This window comes from Oncorhynchus masou, chromosome 19, assembly GCF_036934945.1.
Source record: "Oncorhynchus masou masou isolate Uvic2021 chromosome 19, UVic_Omas_1.1, whole genome shotgun sequence".
In the NCBI taxonomy this organism is placed as follows: domain Eukaryota; kingdom Metazoa; phylum Chordata; class Actinopteri; order Salmoniformes; family Salmonidae; genus Oncorhynchus; species Oncorhynchus masou.
This window is the reverse complement of record NC_088230.1, coordinates 35,844,665-35,862,607: the sequence shown is the minus strand read 5'-3', so window position 1 is coordinate 35,862,607 and position 17,943 is coordinate 35,844,665. Positions and strand designations below refer to the sequence as shown.

Genomic DNA, 17,943 nt, shown 5'->3' with positions numbered 1-17,943 from the left:
TGGTTGGTGTAGAGGAGAGGATGAGGCAGAGTGGTTCTCTGTTGTTATGCCTGCTGGTTGGTGTGGAGGAGGGCAGAGTGGTTCTCTGTTGTTATGCCTGCTGGTTGGTGTAGAGGAGAGGAGAGTGGTTCAGAGTGGTTCTCTGTTGTTATGCCTGCTGGTTGGTGTGGAGGAGAGGAGAGGCAGAGTGGTTCTCTGTTGTTATGCCTGCTGGTTGGTGTAGAGGAGAGGAGAGGCAGAGTGGTTCTCTGTTGTTATGCCTGCTGGTTGGTGTAGAGGAGAGGAGAGGCAGAGTGGTTCTCTGTTGTTATGCCTGCTGGTTGGTGTGGAGGAGAGGAGAGGCAGTGTGGTTCTCTGTTATGCCTGCTGGTTGGTGTGGAGGAGAGGAGAGGCAGAGTGGTTCTCTGTTGTTATGCCTGCTGGTTGGTGTGGAGGAGAGGAGAGGCAGAGTGGTTCTCTGTTGTTATGCCTGCTGGTTGGTGTGGAGGAGGCAGAGGGTTCTCTGTTGTTATGCCTGCTGGTTGGTGTAGAGGCAGAGTGGTTCTCTGTTATGCCTGCTGGTTGGTGTGGAGGAGAGGAGAGGCAGAGTGGTTCTCTGTTATGCCTGCTGGTTGGTGTGGAGGAGAGGAGAGGCAGAGTGGTTCTCTGTTATGCCTGCTGGTTGGTGTGGAGGAGGCAGAGTGGTTCTCTGTTATGCCTGCTGGTTGGTGTGGAGGAGGCAGAGTGGTTCTCTGTTATGCCTGCTGGTTGGTGTGGAGGAGGCAGAGTGGTTCTCTGTTATGCCTGCTGGTTGGTGTAGAGGAGAGGAGAGGCAGAGTGGTTCTCTGTTATGCCTGCTGGTTGGTGTGGAGGAGAGGAGAGGCAGAGTGGTTCTCTGTTATGCCTGCTGGTTGGTGTGGAGGAGGCAGAGTGGTTCTCTGTTATGCCTGCTGGTTGGTGTAGAGGAGGCAGAGTGGTTCTCTGTTGTTATGCCTGCTGGTTGGTGTAGAGGAGGCAGAGTGGTTCTCTGTTATGCCTGCTGGTTGGTGTAGAGGAGAGGAAGAGGTTGGTGGTCCTGTCCTGACCCAATCCTGTTCCAAGCACTCCTCGGTCTAACATATATATATATATATCGGTCTAACCTACTGTATTTATCCTAGAATATGTTATTACTGTTATTATTGTCTGTGTATATTTCCCCATAGTAGTTTTACAACTGCTGATGTAAAAAGGGCTTTATAAAATACATTTGATTTGATAAATATGTTTGGTTTTACTCTTGATGGGAATGACCCTGAACGGCTGCCAAACTACAGGACATGTGGACTCCCACACCTAACCTAACTTTTATTGAAAATTATTTATTTATTAAAAAAAAAATCCAGATCGGAGCTGCAGCTTGAGCCCCATAAAGCATCTCTTTCCGGTTCTCTCGCTCTTTCTCCTCTTCTCTCTCTGGTTCTCTCTCCCTTTGGATCTATCTATCTCTCTCTTTCTCTCCACCACACTGCCAACGCCCCCTAAGGCAAGAGCTTCTATAGAACTCCAACAGCCACCCACCTACGCCAAATCCATACTCTAAACCACCCTCAACGCTGCTGCTTTTATATCTGGCAGCTTCTAGCTTATTCTTATTTATATCTAGCAGCTTCTAGCTTATTCTTATTTAGATCTATATATTTTATATTCTTTATTCTTATTTATATCTGGCAGCTTCTAGCTTATTCTTATTTATATCTAGCAGCTTCTAGCTTATTCTTATTTAGATATATATATTCTATATTCTTTATTCTTATTTATATCTGGCAGCTTCTAGCTTATTCTTATTTATATCTAGCAGCTTCTAGCTTATTCTTATTTAGATCTATATATTATATATTCTTATTTAGATCTATATATTCTATATTATTTATTCTTATATCTATATATTCTTTATTCTTATATCTATATATTCTTTATTCTTATATCTATATATTCTTTATTCTTATTTATATCTATATATTCTTTATTCTTATTTATATCTATATATTCTTTATTCTTATTTATATCTATATATTCTATATTCTTTATTCTTATATCTATATATTCTATATTCTTTATTCTTATATCTATATATTCTATATTCTTTATTCTTATATCTATATATTCTATATTCTTTATTCTTATATCTATATATTCTATATTCTTTATTCTTATTTATATCTATATATTCTATATTCTTTATTCTTATTTATATAGCTGCTGTGCTTCTCTATGTTCTGAGTGTATTTTTACTATTTTCTACTTTGTAGAATAATAGTGAAAACATCAAAACTATAAAATAACACATGGAATCATGTAGTAACCAAAAAAGTGTTAAACAAATTAAAAATATGTTTTATATTTGAGATTCTTCAAAGTAGCCACCCTTTGTCTTGATGACAGTTTTGCACACTCTTGACATTGTCTCAACCAACTTCATGAGGTGGTCACCGGGAATGCTTTTCCAACAGTCTTGAAGGAGTTCCCACAGAATGCTGAGCATTTGTTGGCTGCTTTCCCTTCAATCTGCGGTCCAACTCATCCCAAACAATCTCAATTGGGTTGAGGTCAGGTGATTGTGGAGGCCAGGTCATCTGATGCAGCACTCCATCACTCTCCTTCTTGGTCAAATATCCCTTAAAACAGCCTAGAGGTTTGTTGGTCATTGTCCTGTTGAATAACAAATGATTGTCCCAGTAAGTGCAAACCAGATGGGACGGCGTATCACTGCAGAATGCTGTGGTAGTCATGCTGCTTAATAAGTGTGCCTTGAATTGTAAATTAATCACTGACAGTGGCACCAGTAAAGCACCCCCACACCCTCACACCTCCTCCATGCTTCACAGTGGGAACCACACATGCAGAGATCATCCGGTCAACCTACTCTGCGTCTCATAAAGACAGCGGTTGAATCCAAAAATCTCAAGTTTGGACTCATCAAACCAAAGGACAGATTTCCACCAGTCCAGTCTCCATTGCTCGTGTTTCTTGGCCCAAGCAAGTCTCTTCTTCTTATTGGTGTAATTTAGTTGTGGTTTCTTTGCAGCAATTCAACCACGAAGGCCTGATTCACACAGTCTCCTCTGAACAGTTGATGTTGAGATGTGTCTGTTACTTGAACTCTGTGAAGCATTTATTTGGGCTGCAATTTCTAAGGCTGTTAACTCTAATTAACGTATCCTCTGCAGCAGAGGGAACTCTGGGTTTTTCTTTCCTGTGGCGGTCCTCATGAGAGCCAGTTTCATCACAGCGCTTGATGGTTTTTGAGACTGCACTTGAAGAAACTTTCAAAGTTGTTGACATTTTCCAGATTGATTGACCTTCAATAGGGCTACCAAATAGGGCTATCTCCTGTATACCCGTCTAGCTTGTCACAACACAACTGATTGGTTCAAATGCATGAAGAAGAAAATAAATTATATATATTTTTTAACAAGTCACACCTGTCAATTGAAATGTGTTCCAGGTGACTACCTCATGAAGCTGGTTGAGAGAATGCCAATAGTGTGCAAAGCTGTCATCAAGGCAACGGGTGGCTACTTTGAAGAATCTCAAATATATTTAGATTTGTTTTACACTTTTTTGTTGTTGTTGTTGGTTACTCCGTTATTCCATATGTGCTATTTCACAGTTTTGATGTCATCACTATTATTCTACAATGTAGGAAATAGTAAAAATAAAGAAACACCATTGAATGGTAGGTGCAAACTTTTGACTGATGTGGCTTTTTAAATCCACTTCCATCAGTGTAGATTATGGGGAGGAGGAGGAGGTGGGGGGAGGAGGTTAAAGAAGGATTTTAACTCCCTGAGGTCGATGTCCGCGCCCGAGGAAATATAATTAGCATAATAATAAAGAATACACTTAAAAATCGGTCAGTAAGCTCTGTCGCACAGATTTTTTAAATATTTTTTTGGTCTCTGCATTTGATACACATCTGTCTATGTCGCACGTTGGTCTATGTCGCACATTGGTCTCTGTAGCACATTGGTCTCTAGCACATTGGTCTCTGTCACATTGGTCTCTGTAGCACATGGTGTATGCACATTGGTTGGTCTCTGTAGCACATTGGTCTCTGTAGCACATTGGTCTCTGGTTGGTCTCTGTCGCACATTGGTCTATGTCGCACATTGGTCTCTGTCGCACATTGGTCTCTGTATTGGTCTCTGTAGCACATTGGTCTCTGTCGCACATTGGTCTCTGTCGCACATTGGTCTCTGTCGCACATTGGTCTCTGTAGCACATTGGTCTCTGTCGCACATTGGTCTCTGTCGCACATTGGTCTCTGTAGCACATTGGTCTATGTCGCACATTGGTCTCTGTAGCACATTGGTCTCTATGTCGCACATTGGTCTCTGTAGCACGTTGGTCTCTGTCGCACGTTGGTCTCTGTCGCACGTTGGTCTCTGTAGCACATTGGTCTCTGTAGCACATAGGTCTCTGTAGCACTTCTGCCTATGCAATGGTCTCTGTCAAGTAACAAAGTGTTTGTTTGTCAAGACCATTGGTCTATGTAGCACAAGCTGTGGTCTAATTCAATTGGTCTCTGTTTGGTCTCTGTCGCATGGTCTCTGAAAATAGCATGAAGGCCAAATAAGACATTGGTCTAACATTTCTCAATTTGTAATATTTTTTTTGATTGGTCTTGAAGGACACTTCTGCCTAATTGACAGGTAACAAAGTGTTTGTTTGTCAAGACCATGAGAAATACAGAGAAGCTGTCAATTCAATGTGTTTGTATGGGAAAATAGCATGAAGGCCAAATAAGAATGTTAAATTTGTAATATTTTTTGATTTTGAAGGGCAACTCAAAATCAAGACATGGATTTCAGACATTTATGTATGTGTGCCATTCAGAGGGTTATTGGGCAAAACAAAATATTTAAGTGGCTTTGAACGGGGTATGGTAGTAGGTGCCAGGCCAATCAGTTTGAGTGTGTCAAGAACTGCAACGCTGCTGGGTTTTTCCACGCTCAACAGTTTCCTGTGTTGATCAAGAATGGTCCACCACCCAAACGACATCCAGCCAACTTGACACAGCTGTGGGAAGCATTGGAGTCAACATGGGCCAGCATCCATGTGGAACATTTTCAACACCTTGTAGAGTCCCTGTGGAACAACACCTTGTAGAGTCCCTGTGGAACCCCGACACCTTGTAGAGTCCCTGTGGAAGCGTTTTGATTGTAGAGTCCCTGTGGAACGTTTTCAACACCTTGTAGAGTCCCTGTGGAACGCTTTCAACACCTTGTAGAGTCCCTGTGGAACTCAACACCTTGTAGAGTCCCTGTGGAACGTTTTCATTGTTCCCTGTGGAACGTTTTCAACACCTTGTAGAGTCCCTGTGGAATATCTCAACACCTTGTTAGAGTCCCTGTGGAATGGACTTTCAACACCTTGTAGAGTCCCTCATAGTATGTCCCTGTGGAACGTAACACCTTGTAAGTCCTGTGGAACGTTTTCAACACCTTGTAGAGTCCCTGTGGACCTTTCAACACCTTGTAGAGTCCCTGGAACGTTTTCAACACCTTGTAGAGTCCCTGTGGAATTTCAACACCTTGTAGAGTCCCTGTGGACTTTTCGACACCTTGTCCCTGTGGAACGTTTTCGACACCTTGTAGATCTCTGTGGAATTTTCAGAACCTTGTAGAGTCCCTGTGAACGTTTTCGACACCTTGTAGAGTCCCTGTGGAACGCCAACACCTTGTAGAGTCCCTGTGGAACGCACAACACCTTGTAGAGTCCCTGTGGAACGTTTTCAACACCTTGTAGAGTCCCTGCCCCGACGAACCAGGCTGTTCTGATGGGGGGGGGGTGCAACTCAATATTAGGAAGGTGATTGTTTGGTACACTTAGTGTATATATCTCAAACTCAACCGTTAATCTTTAACAGTGATGAAGACATGGTCTCATAGTATGTTGTGGGGTATGAATATGCCTATATGTGTCAACTCTGAGCACCTTAATGTCTGGAACGTTTAGTTTAAATCAGAACTGTAATTGTTGTCAAAAAGGGATTTTAATTCAGAAAATGGAACGACCCAGTACTGTAGCCATAGTCACGGTCAGCCACAAACCATATCCACACACCCAAACCACAGGGCAACCGCAACCACATTGTAAATAACCCCAACCTTTTCCATCTGGACAGAATGGTTACTGCTATTAAACACACTGGCTGTGTTGCTGTTTCTGCTCACCTGTGTTTATCAACACAGACCAGTAGTCTAGTGGTTTTAGTGGTTTTGTAATGCTAGTTCTACTGTGTTTATCAACACAGACCAGTAGTCTAGTGGTTTCGTAATGCTAGTTCTACTGTGTTTATCAACACAGACCAGTAGTCTAGTGGTTACGTAATGCTAGTTCTACTGTGTTTATCAACACAGACCAGTAGTCTAGTGGTTACGTAATGCTAGTTCTACTGTGTTTATCAACACAGACCAGTAGTCTAGTGGTTTTAGTGGTTTTGTAATGCTAGTTCTACTGTGTTTAGCCTGATGTATGGTTGGTCACATGATGCTACAGCCCTCACCTCTGATTGGACGGGGGGAGGGGAGAGACGTGGGGGGGGGGGGGTGACTGCAGGGTCTCCACCTCTGATCTGAAGAGGGGTCTGGAAAGGTTTAGAGTTCTGGGTCAAGTCGTCTCCTCCAGCAGTCAGTACTAATCAGCTGTTTATCAAAGAGATGGATGGATGAAGAGGAGACACACCCACAGGCACACCCACAGGCACACCCACAGGCACACCCACAGGCACACCCACAGGCACACCCACAGGCACACCCACAGGCACACCCACAGACACAGGAACCTCCTCTCCTCCCGAGGACTGATGGGGACAGGAAGTGCAGACTGGAACACAGGGTCGAGTAATCTCTTGTCCTCTCCTCTGTTCGACTCTTCCTCCCCCCTCCTCCTCCTCCTCCCCTCTGTATATCCTCCCCTTATTACCGCCCTGGGACAGATAGGGACAGGAAGTGCAGACTGGAACACAGGGTCGAGTAATCTCTTGTCCTCTCCTCTGTTCGACTCTTCCTCCCCCTCCTCCTCTTCTCCCCTCTGTATATCCTCCCCTTATTACCGCCCTGGGACAGATAGGGACAGGAAGTGCAGACTGGAACACCTGGTCCAATCACACTCCAGGGAAAAGACAACACTGAACTTTTCCTCCCCCTCCTCCTCTCCATCCCTCTGTATATCCTCCCCTTATTACCGCCCTGGGACAGATAGGGACACCTGGAACCCCCTTATCTACACTCCAGGGGAAAAGACAACACTGAACTTTTAGATCCATCCCTCCCATCCCTACACATCTCACTGAGTCTCAGGGGAACCCTCCCTCCTCCCCTATATCCCTCCCTCCCTCTACCTCTCTCACTCCCTCCCTCCTGCTCTCCTCCATCCATCCCTCCCTCCCTCCCTCCCTACCTCCCGCTCCCCCCATCCATCGTCCTCCATCCCCCTCCCTCCCTCCGCTATTCTCCTCCCTCCCTCCCTCCCTCCCTCCCTCCCTCCCTCCCTCCCTCCCTCCCTCCCTCCCTCCCTCCCTCCCTCCCTCCCTCCCTCCTGCTCTCCTCGTCTCTCCCTCCCTCTCACTCTCCCTCCCGCTATTCTCGTCTCTCCCTCCCTCCCTCCCCCCCGCTGCTCTCCCTCCCTGTCCCTCCCCCTCCTTCTTGTCCCTCCCCCTGCTCCCTTGTCCCTCCCCCTCCCTTGTCCCTCCCCCTGCTCTCCTTGTCCCTCCCCCTCCTCCTCCCTCCCCTGCTCCTCCTTGTCCCTCCCTCCTGCTCTCCTTGTCCTCCCTCCTGCTCCCTCCCTCCCTCCCGCTATCCCTCCTCCCTCCCTCCCTCCCCTCCCGCCCTCCATCCCTCCTCCTCCTCCTCCCCTCCCTCCCTCCCCCTCCTGCTCTCCTTGTCCCTCCCTCCCTCCTGCTCCCCCTCCCCCTCCCTCCTGCTCTCCTCCCTCCTGCTCTCCTCGTCTCCCTCCCTCCTGCTCCCCTACCTCCCTCTCCCCTGCCCCTCCCCCTGCTTCCCTCCTCCTGCTTCCCTCCTTCTCTCCTCGTCTCTCCCTCCCTCCCTCCTGCTCTCCTAATACGTGTATCTTTCCACATAAATTCTAATTAACTTTCAGAACTCTTGAGTTGACTTTATTTTACACTGTGACTTCAGTTGCAAGTTTGGCTGAGTGACTTCACACAGTAAGTGGCTGAGTGATTTACTGTCTGCTCTACTCTTGTACTGGTTGGCTCTGGCTGCCTGTATATAGTTGGATGGCTGGCTATATCTAGCTGGCTGAGTTCAAAGAGCATACTATTTTCTTCATCTTCTGATCTTCCTCACACAGAACAGAACTTAGCAGGGTTTTTCAGGGCAGCTGTAGTTGTGAGACCAGCATGATCTTGCAGAGTTGGGGAGGTAGATTTTGCCAGGGGAGGGGAGGAGTCTGGGGAGGTAGATTTTGCCAGGGGAGGGGAGGAGTCTGGGGAGGTAGATTTTGCCAGGGGAGGGGAGGAGTCTGGGGAGGTAGATTTTGCCAGGGGAGGGGAGGAGTCTGGGGAGGTAGGTTTTGCCAGGGGAGGGGAGAGTCCGGGGAGGTAGGTTTTGCCAGGGGAGGGAGGAGTCTGGGGAGGTAGGTTTTGCCAGGGGAGGGGAGGAGTCTGGGGAGGTAGGTTTTGCCAGGGGAGGGGAGCAGACTGGACTCCTCCCTCATCTCCAATCAAATGTTATTTGTTACATGCTCTGTAAACAACCGGTGTAGACTAAAAGGGAAATGGCTACTGGTCTGTTCTGGTGAAGCTGACATATCAGACCATGGTGGTTATACTTTGAAGCTCAGGACAGAGGAGAGAGGGAGATAATCAAATGTTATTGGTCACATGCACATGGTTAGTAGATGTTAATGCAAGTGTAGCGAAATGCTTGTGCTTCTAGTTCCGACCGTGCAGTAATACCATCTATTAAATAATAATATAATAATAATATAATGGTAATATCTAACAGCTACCTAATACACACACATCTAAAAGGGTGAATGAGAATATGTACATATAAATACAGAACATGCCACAGTACAGAACATGCCACAGTACAGAACATGCCACAGTACAGAACATGATTAATCCAGGACTGAAATACTTTTAAAAAACTTTTACTTGTTTTAGAGCCGACATATCAGTACACACACACACAATGTCTAGGTCTAATAATTTGCACTGTAGAAGTGACATGAATTGGTCACACTGCATGACTTCTGCCTCATGTACCAATTCATGTTGTTACTTGGTACAGTGCAAATTACAATACAATATATACACTGCTCCAAAAAAACAAACAAAAAAAAAACACTAAAATAACACATCCTAGATCTGAATGAATTAAATATTCTTATTAAATACTTTTTTCTTTACATAGTTGAATGTGCTGACAACAAAATCACGCAAAAATTATCAATGGAAATCAAATTTATCAACCCATGGAGGTCTGGATTTGGAGTCACACTCAAAATGAAAGTGGAAAACCACATTACAGGCTGATCCAACTTTGATGTAATGTCCTTAAAACAAGTCAAAATGAGGTTCAGTAGTGTGTGTGGCCTCCACGTGCCTGTATGACCTCCCTACAACGCCTGGGCATGCTCCTGATGAGGTGGCGGATGGTCTCCTGAGGGATCTCTTCCCAGACCTGGACTAAAGCATCCGCCAACTCCTGGACAGTCTGTGGTGCAACGTGGCGTTGGTGGATGGAGCGAGACATGATGTCCCAGATGTGCTGAATTGGATTCAGGTCTGGGGAACGGACGGGCCAGTCCATAGCATCAATGCCTTCCTCTTGCAGGAACTGCTGACACACTCCAGCCACATGAGGTCTAGCATTGTCTTGCATTAGGAGGAACCCAGGGACAACCGCACCAGCATATGGTCTCACAAGGGGTCTGAGGATCTCATCTCGGTACCTAATGGCAGTCAGGCAACCTCTGGCGAGCACATGGAGGGCTGTGCGGCCCCCCAAAGAAATGCCACCCCACACCATGTCTGACCCACCGCCAAACCGGTCATGCTGGAGGATGTTGCAGGCAGCAGAATGTTCTCCACGGCGTCTCCAGACTCTGTCACGTCTGTCACATTTACATTTACATTTAAGTCATTTAGCAGACGCTCTTATCCAGAGCGACTTACAAATTGTCACATGTGCTCAGTGTGAACCTGCTTTCATCTGTGAAGAGCATAGGGCGCCAGTGGTGAATTTGCCAATCTTGGTGTTCTCTGGCAAATGTCAAACGTCCTGCACGGTGTTGGGCTGTAAGCACAACCCCCACTTGTGGACGTCGGACCCTCATACCACCCTCATGGATTCTGTTTCTGACCGTATGAGGAGACACGTGCACATTTGTGGCCTGCTGGAGGTCATTTTGCAGGGCTCTGGCAGTACTCCTCCTGCTCCTCCTTGCACAAAGCCGGAGGTAGTGGTCCTGCTGCTGGGTTGTTGCCCTCCTACGGCCTCCTCCACGTCTCCTGATGTACTGGCTTGTCTCCTAGTAGCGCCTCCATGCTCTGGACACTACGCTGACAGGCACAGCAAACGTTCTTGCCACATCTCGCATTGATGTGCCATCCTGGATGAGCTGCACTACCTGTGCCACTTGTGTGGGTTGTAGACTCTGTCTCATGCTACCACTAGAGTGAAAGCACCGCCAGCGTTCAAAAGTGACCAAAACATCAGCCAGGAAGCATAGGAACCTGAGAAGTGGTCTGTGGTTATCACCTGCAGAACCACTCCTTTAATGGGGGTGTCTTGCTAATTGCCTATAATTTCCACCTGTTGTCTATTCCATTTGCACAACAGCATGTGAAATTTATTGTCAATCAGTGTTGCTTCCTAAGTGGACAGTTTGATTTCACAGAAGTGTGATTGACTTGGAGTTACATTGTGTTGTTTAAGTGTTCCCTTTATTTTTTGGAGCAGTGTATTTTATATTTGAGATTTGTCAAAGTAGTATATGTATATAGTATATGTATATGGATGACAATGGCTGAGTGCAATAGATAAATATATAGTATTTAATAAAATAAATTAATAAAATACAGTATTTACAGTTGTAGTCAGAAGTTTACATGCACCTTAGCCAAATACATTTAAACTCCGTTTTTCACAATTCCTGACATTTAATCCTAGTAAAATTTCCCTGTCTTAGGTCAGTTAGGATCACCACTTTATGTTAAAGTGAAATGTCAGAATAATAGTAGAGAGAGAGTGATTTATTTTAGCTTTAATTTCTTTCATCACATTCTCAGTGGGTCAGAAGTTTACATACACTCAATTAGTATTTGGTAGCATTGCTTTAAATTGTTTAACTTGGGTCAAAAGTTTCGGGTTGCCTTCCACAAGTGTCCCACAATAAGTTGGGTGAATTTTGTCCCATTCCTCCTGACAGAGCCGGTGTAACTGAGTCAGGTATTTAGGCCTCCTTGCTAGCACACGGTTTTTCAGTTCTGCCCACAAATTTTCTATAGGCTTGAGGTCAGGGCTTTGTGATGGCCACTCAATACCCTGACTTTGTTGTCCTTAAGCCATTTTGCCACAACTTTGGAAGTATGCTTGGGGTCATTGTCTTTGGAAGACCCATTTGCGACCAAGCTTTAACATCCATCCTGACTGATGTCTTGATGTTGCTTCAATATATCCACATAATTTTCTTTCTCATGATGCCATCTATTTTGTGAAGTGCACCAGTCCCTCCTGCAGCAAAGCACCCCCACATGATGCTGCCACCCCCGGGCTTCATGGTTGGGATGGTGTTCTTCAGCTTGCAAGCCTCCCCTTTTTGTCCAAACATAACCATGGTCATTATGGCCAAACAGTTCTATTTTTGTTTCATCAGACCAGAAGACATTTCTCCAAAAAGTATTATCTTTGTCCCCATGTGCAAAACCGTAGTCTTGCTATTTTATGGCGGTTTTGGAGCAGTGGCTTCTTCCTTGGTGAGTGGCCTTTCAGGTTATGTTGATATAGGACTCGTTTTACTGTGGATATAGATACTTTTGTATCTGTTTCCTCCAGCATCTTCACAAGATCCTTTGCTGTTGTTCTCTGACTAATTTGCACTTTTCGCACCAACGTTCATCCTCTGGGAGACACAACGCGTCTCCTTCCTGAGCGGTACGACGGCTGCGTGGTCCCATGGTGTTCATACTTGCGTACTATTGTTTGTACGGATGAACGTGGTATCTTGAGGCGTTTGGAAATTTCTCCCAAGGATGAACCAGACTTGTGGAGGTCTACAATTATGTTCTGAGGTCTTGGCTGATTTCTTTTGATTGTCCCATGATGTCAAGCAAAGAGGCAGTGAGTTTGAAGGTAGGCCTTGAAATACATCCACAGGTACACCTCCAAATTACTCAAATTATGTCAATTAGCCTATCAGAAGCTTCTCAAGCCATGACATCGTTTTCAGGAATTTTCCAAGCTGTTTAAAGGCACAGTCAACTTAGTGTATGTAAACTTCTGACCCACTGGAATTGTGATACAGTGAATTATAAGTGAAATAATCTATAAATACACAAAGTTGTAACTTTGTATTTTTTAACGTAAATAATCGGTAAAATTGAAGACTGACAAACATGCTTTCTGGTCACGCTCCTCTATCTAACAGTACACTTCCAGTGACCCTCGTAAGATGGCCGTACTTCTTAATTACACAAAGGAATAACCTCAACCAATTTCTAAAGACTGTTGACATCCAGTGGAAGCGATAGGAACTACAAGAAGGTCCCTTAGAAATCTGGATTCCCAATGAAAACTCATTGAAAAAAGAGTGACCTCAAACAAACAAAAAAATCTGAATGGTTTGTCCTCGGGGTTTCGCCTGCTAAATAAGTTCTGTTATACTTACAGACATGATTCAAACAGTTTTAGAATAATAGAATAATATGCATATCTTATCTTCTGAGGATGAGTAGCAGGCAGTTGAATTTGGGCATGCATTTCATCCGGATGTGAAAATACTGCCACCTGTCACCAAGAAGTTAAGCAGTCTGGTGGCCTTGAGATAGAAGCTGTTTTTCAGTCTCTCGGTCCCTTCCTTGATGCACCTGTACTGACCTCACCTTCTGGATGATAGCGGGGTGAACAGGCAGTGGCTCAGGTGGTTGTTGTCCTTGACGATCTTTTCGGCCGACCTGTGACATCGGGTGGTGTAGGTGTCCTGGAGGGCAGTTGCCCCCGGTGATGTGTTGTGCAGACCGCACCACCCTCTGGCGAGCCTTGCGTTTGAGGGCGGTGCAATTGCCGTACCAGACTGTGAGACAGCCCGACAGGATGCTCTCGATTCTGCATCTGTAAAAGTTTGTGAGGGTTTTAGGTGACAAGCCAAATTTCTTCAGTCTCCTGAGGTTGAAGAGGCGCTGTTGTGCCTTCTTCCACACTGTCTGTGTGGGTGGACCATTTCAGTTTGTCTGTGATGTGTACGCCGAGGAACTTAAAACTGTCCAACTTCTCCAATCCGGTCCCGTCGATGTGGGTAAGGGGGGTGCTCCCTCTGCTGTTTCCTGAAGTACACAACCATCTCCTTTATTTTGTTGATGGGATAGGGCAGGAGAGAGAGTGAGTGGAAGGTCTGAGTGACGTGGTTATTGTGACAGAGAGAGGTGTCTGAGTGACGTGGGCTGGCTGTGTTATTTCTGATCCTAACATTCTCGGGTCAGGTCTGTCTACTGAAGGAAAGGTTTATGTGAGTCACAGACAGTCTGGATAATCAGACAGGCCTGAGGCCTGTCAAATGTTTGGACACACCTACTCATTCCAGGGTTTTTCATTATTTTTTTTTTACTATTTTCTACATAGTTTACAAAACTATTAAATAACACATGGAATCATGTAGTAACCAAAAAAGTGTTATTATGTTATATAAAATATTTTATATTTGAGATTCTTCAAAGTTGCCACCCTTTGCATTGATAACAGATTTTCACACCTACCTAAATTACTAGCACACACCTGTTTTCCACTCACACACACACACTCACACTCTCTCACACACACACACACACACACACACACACACACACACACACACACACACACACACACACACACACTCTGACTAGCACCTTTTCGAGCATCGATTGACAGATTAACACACCTCTCATCGGACCTAGCAGGTGTGTGTGAGGCCAGAGACTCCCCGTGTCACCACAGTCTACATCCAGGTGTGTGTGAGACTCCCCGTGTCACCACAGTCTACATCCAGGTGTGTGTGAGACTCCCCGTGTCACCACAGTCTACATCCAGGTGTGTGTACTTACGCTTTAACGACGTCTTCACAGGACAAGAGTACACTGTGTCCACTGCTCTTACTCCTATCACAATGTACCATCATCTAACGTTATGATCAGTGATATTATGGTCTGTTATCAGCTCCAGATACAGCTAAAGACTTCCTTGCCTTCAGTGATGTGATCTCTCTCTCTCTCTCTTCTGGTGTTACTCTGGTTTTTGAGGAGTTCTGTATGATGGATATGCGCTGAGCTTTCTTTTAAGGACAATAGAGGTTGATTTAATGCTTAGGAAACCAGTCACCATGCAATTATCCTGGAATGTTATGAGGCCTAGAAACACACACACACACACACCACCTCCACTTATTCAGACAACAGGTACTTAGGACTGTGTCCTTGAACAGAAACTAAACAGTCTGTAAACGTTGTTTCCGGTCTCCTTCAGACACTGACATCGAAGACCACATTATGACATCGTCACCGTGGTAATGACATTCCAGAACGTAGTGAAGTCATGTTCCTCAGTATTCATCTCTGGGAGTGGAAATTATCATTACCTCATCTCTGATTGTGGAGGGAGGTTAAACTCACACACACACACACACACACACACACACACACACACACACACACACACACACACACACACACACACACACACACACACACACACACAGTTCAACACCATAGTTCCCTCCAAGCTCGTCAGTAAGCTCTGGACATTGGCACACCTCCCTCTGCAACTGGATCCTGGAGGTTCCTGACTGGCCTCCCCCCCCCCAGGTGGAGAGTCTCAACACGGGGGCCCCTCAGGTGGGGCGTGCTTAGTCACTCTCTGTACTCCCTGTTCACCCATGACTGCTTGGCCTCGCGCGACTCCAACACCATCATTAAGTTTGCTGACGACACGATGGTGGTAGGCCTGATCACTGATGACGATAAGGCAGGCTTTATGGAGGTGGTCAATTTTTATTTTTTTATTTGACCTTTATTTAACTAGGCAAGTCAGTTAAGAACATATTCTTATTTTCAATGACGGCCTAGGAACAGTGGGTTAACTTCCTGTTCAGGGCAGAACGACAGATTTGTACCTTGTCAGCTCAGGGGTTTGAACTTGCAACCTGTCGGTTACTAGTCCAACGCTCTAACCACTAGTCTGCCCTGCCACTGCTGCCGGCAGTGTGGTGCCAGAACAACAACCTCCCTCAACGTCATTAAGACAAAGGAGCCGATCATGGACTACAGGAAAAAGAGGGCCAGGCCACGCCCCCAACCACATAGACGTGGCTGTAGAGGAGCGGGTCGAGAGCTTCGTGTCTACACCACTAAGGAATTATCATGGTCTACACACACACACACCAACACAGTCGTGAAGAGGGCACGACAACGCTTCTTCCCTCCCTCTCAGGGGGCTGAAAATATTTGGCATGGGGCTTCAGGTCCTCTACAGCTGTACCATTGAGGGTCTAAGTCATGGACTGTTCTCTCTGCTAGCGCACGGCAAAGCGGCACCGAAGCACCAAGTCTGGAACCAACAGGACCCTGAACGACTCCCCCCCCAATCTATAAGACTGCTAAATAGTTAATTAACTAGTTAACCAATAGCTACCCGGACTATTTGCATTGCACAAACTCTTTTGACTCATCACATGCGCTGCTGCTATTGTTTATTATCTATCCTGTTGCCTAGTTGCTTTGTCCCTGGATAATCAGACAGGCCTGAGGCACTTTGTACATACAGTACCAGTCAAATATTTGGACACACCTACTCATTCAAGTGTTTTTCTTAATTTTTTACTATTTTCTACATTGTAGAATAATAGTGAAGATATCAAAACTATTAAATAACACACATGGAATCATGTAGTAACCAAAAAGTGTTAAACAGATTCTTCAAAGTGGCCACCCTTTGCCTTGATGACAGCTTTGCACACTTTGGCATTCTCTCAAACAGCTTTACCTGGAATGCTTTTCCAACAGTCTTGAAAGAGTTCCCACATGTGCTGGGCACTTGTTGGCTGCTTTTACCTCGCTCTGTGGTGACAGGTGTGCACTAAAACGATTAGCCTGGTGACCTAGAGGCCGGAGAGGGAGCACACAGTGACAGAAGATGTGTTGGGTCACTGTCCTGTTGAAAAATAAATGACAGTCCCACTATGCGCAAACCAGATGGGATGGCGTATTCCTGCAGAATGCTGTGGTAGCCATGCTGGTTAAGTGTGCCTTGAATTCTATATAAATCACTAACGGTGTTAGCAGCAAAGCTGCCGTCACACCTCCTCCTCCATGCTTCATGGTGGGAACCACATGTGGAGATTATCCGTTCACCTACTCTGTGTCTCACAAAGACACGGTTGTTGGAACCGAAAATCTAAAATTTGGACTCATCAGACAAAAGGACAGATTTCCAGAGGTAACTCTGGGTCTTCCTGTCCTGTGGCGATCGACATGAGAGCCAGTTTCATCATAACGCTTGATGGTTTTTGTGACTGCACTTGAAGAAACTTTCAAAGTTCTTGAAATTGTCTGGATTGACAGACCTTCATGTCTTAAAGTAATGATGAACTGTTGTTTCTCTTTGCTTATTTGAGCTGTTCTTCCCATAATATGGACTTGGTCTTTTACCAAATAGGGCTCTCTTCTGTATACCACCCCTACCTTGTCACAACACAACTCATGGATTGGCTCAATTACATGAAAAGGGAAAGAAATACCACAAATGTAACTTTTAAGAAGGCACACCTTTTAATTGGAATGCATTCCAGGTGAATATATCATGGAGCTGGTTGAGAGAATGCCAAGAGTTTGCAAAGCTGTCATCAAGGAAAAGGGTGGCTACTTTGAAGAATCTCAAATATATTTGGATTTGTTTAACACTTTTTTTGGTTACTACATGATTCCATATGTGCTATTTCATTGTTTTGATGTCTTCACTATTATTCTAGTGAAATGGTGAAAATAAAGAAAAACACTTGAATGAATGAGTAGGTGTGTCCAAACATTTAACTGGTTAATGTATATAGGACCTACACTACAGTGTTAACCTCCATCACTGTCTTTCACCCAGTGTGTTGGTGAAGGTTGCTGCTGGTGTTCTCTCTGGCTAATTAGGGCTAACATGACTGTGGAATGTCACACCAACACACACACTTACGCCCACCCACCCACACAGACACACACACAGACACACACACACACACACACACACACACACACACACACACACACACTCATTAGTTTGTACCTCAGCCCAGCGGGGAGAGCGGGACAGACACTTGGCAGGTGGTTGCTGGGATACGGAGAAGAGCAGACCATCATTAGTGTGTTTGTGTGTGTGTGTGTGTGGGGGGCAGTCGGCAGCATGCAACATCTGTGTCATCAACATTGATCAGTTGTGTAACTGGCACTGCAGACTAGACGAGAGTTTGTGCTTTGCCGTTCGGTCTGTCCTCCAGCGGGAGGGCCGTTCGGTCTGTCCTCCAGCGGGAGGGCCGTTCGGTCTGTCCTCCAGCGGGAGGGCCGTTCGGTCTGTCCTCCAGCGGGAGGGCCGTTCGGTCTGTCCTCCAGCGGGAGGGCCCTTGGTCTGTCCTCCAGCGGGAGGGCCGTTCGGTCTGTCCTCCAGCGGGAGGATTCGGGTCCTCCAGCGGGAGGGCCGTTCCCTCTGTCCTCCAGCGGGA

At 45.6% G+C, this 17,943-nt stretch overlaps 1 protein-coding gene across 1 annotated transcript in view; it reads left to right on the top strand.

Annotated features, from left to right (window-relative positions):
* The window catches only part of LOC135505664 (signal-induced proliferation-associated 1-like protein 1), a 122,178-nt gene that overhangs the window by 21,269 nt on the left and 82,966 nt on the right, over positions 1 to 17,943 (top strand). Inside the window, exon 2 of the mRNA XM_064924712.1 lies at positions 14,150 to 14,279. The gene's annotated coding sequence lies outside the window, so the exon portion shown is untranslated. The remainder of the gene's footprint in view (positions 1 to 14,149; positions 14,280 to 17,943) is intronic.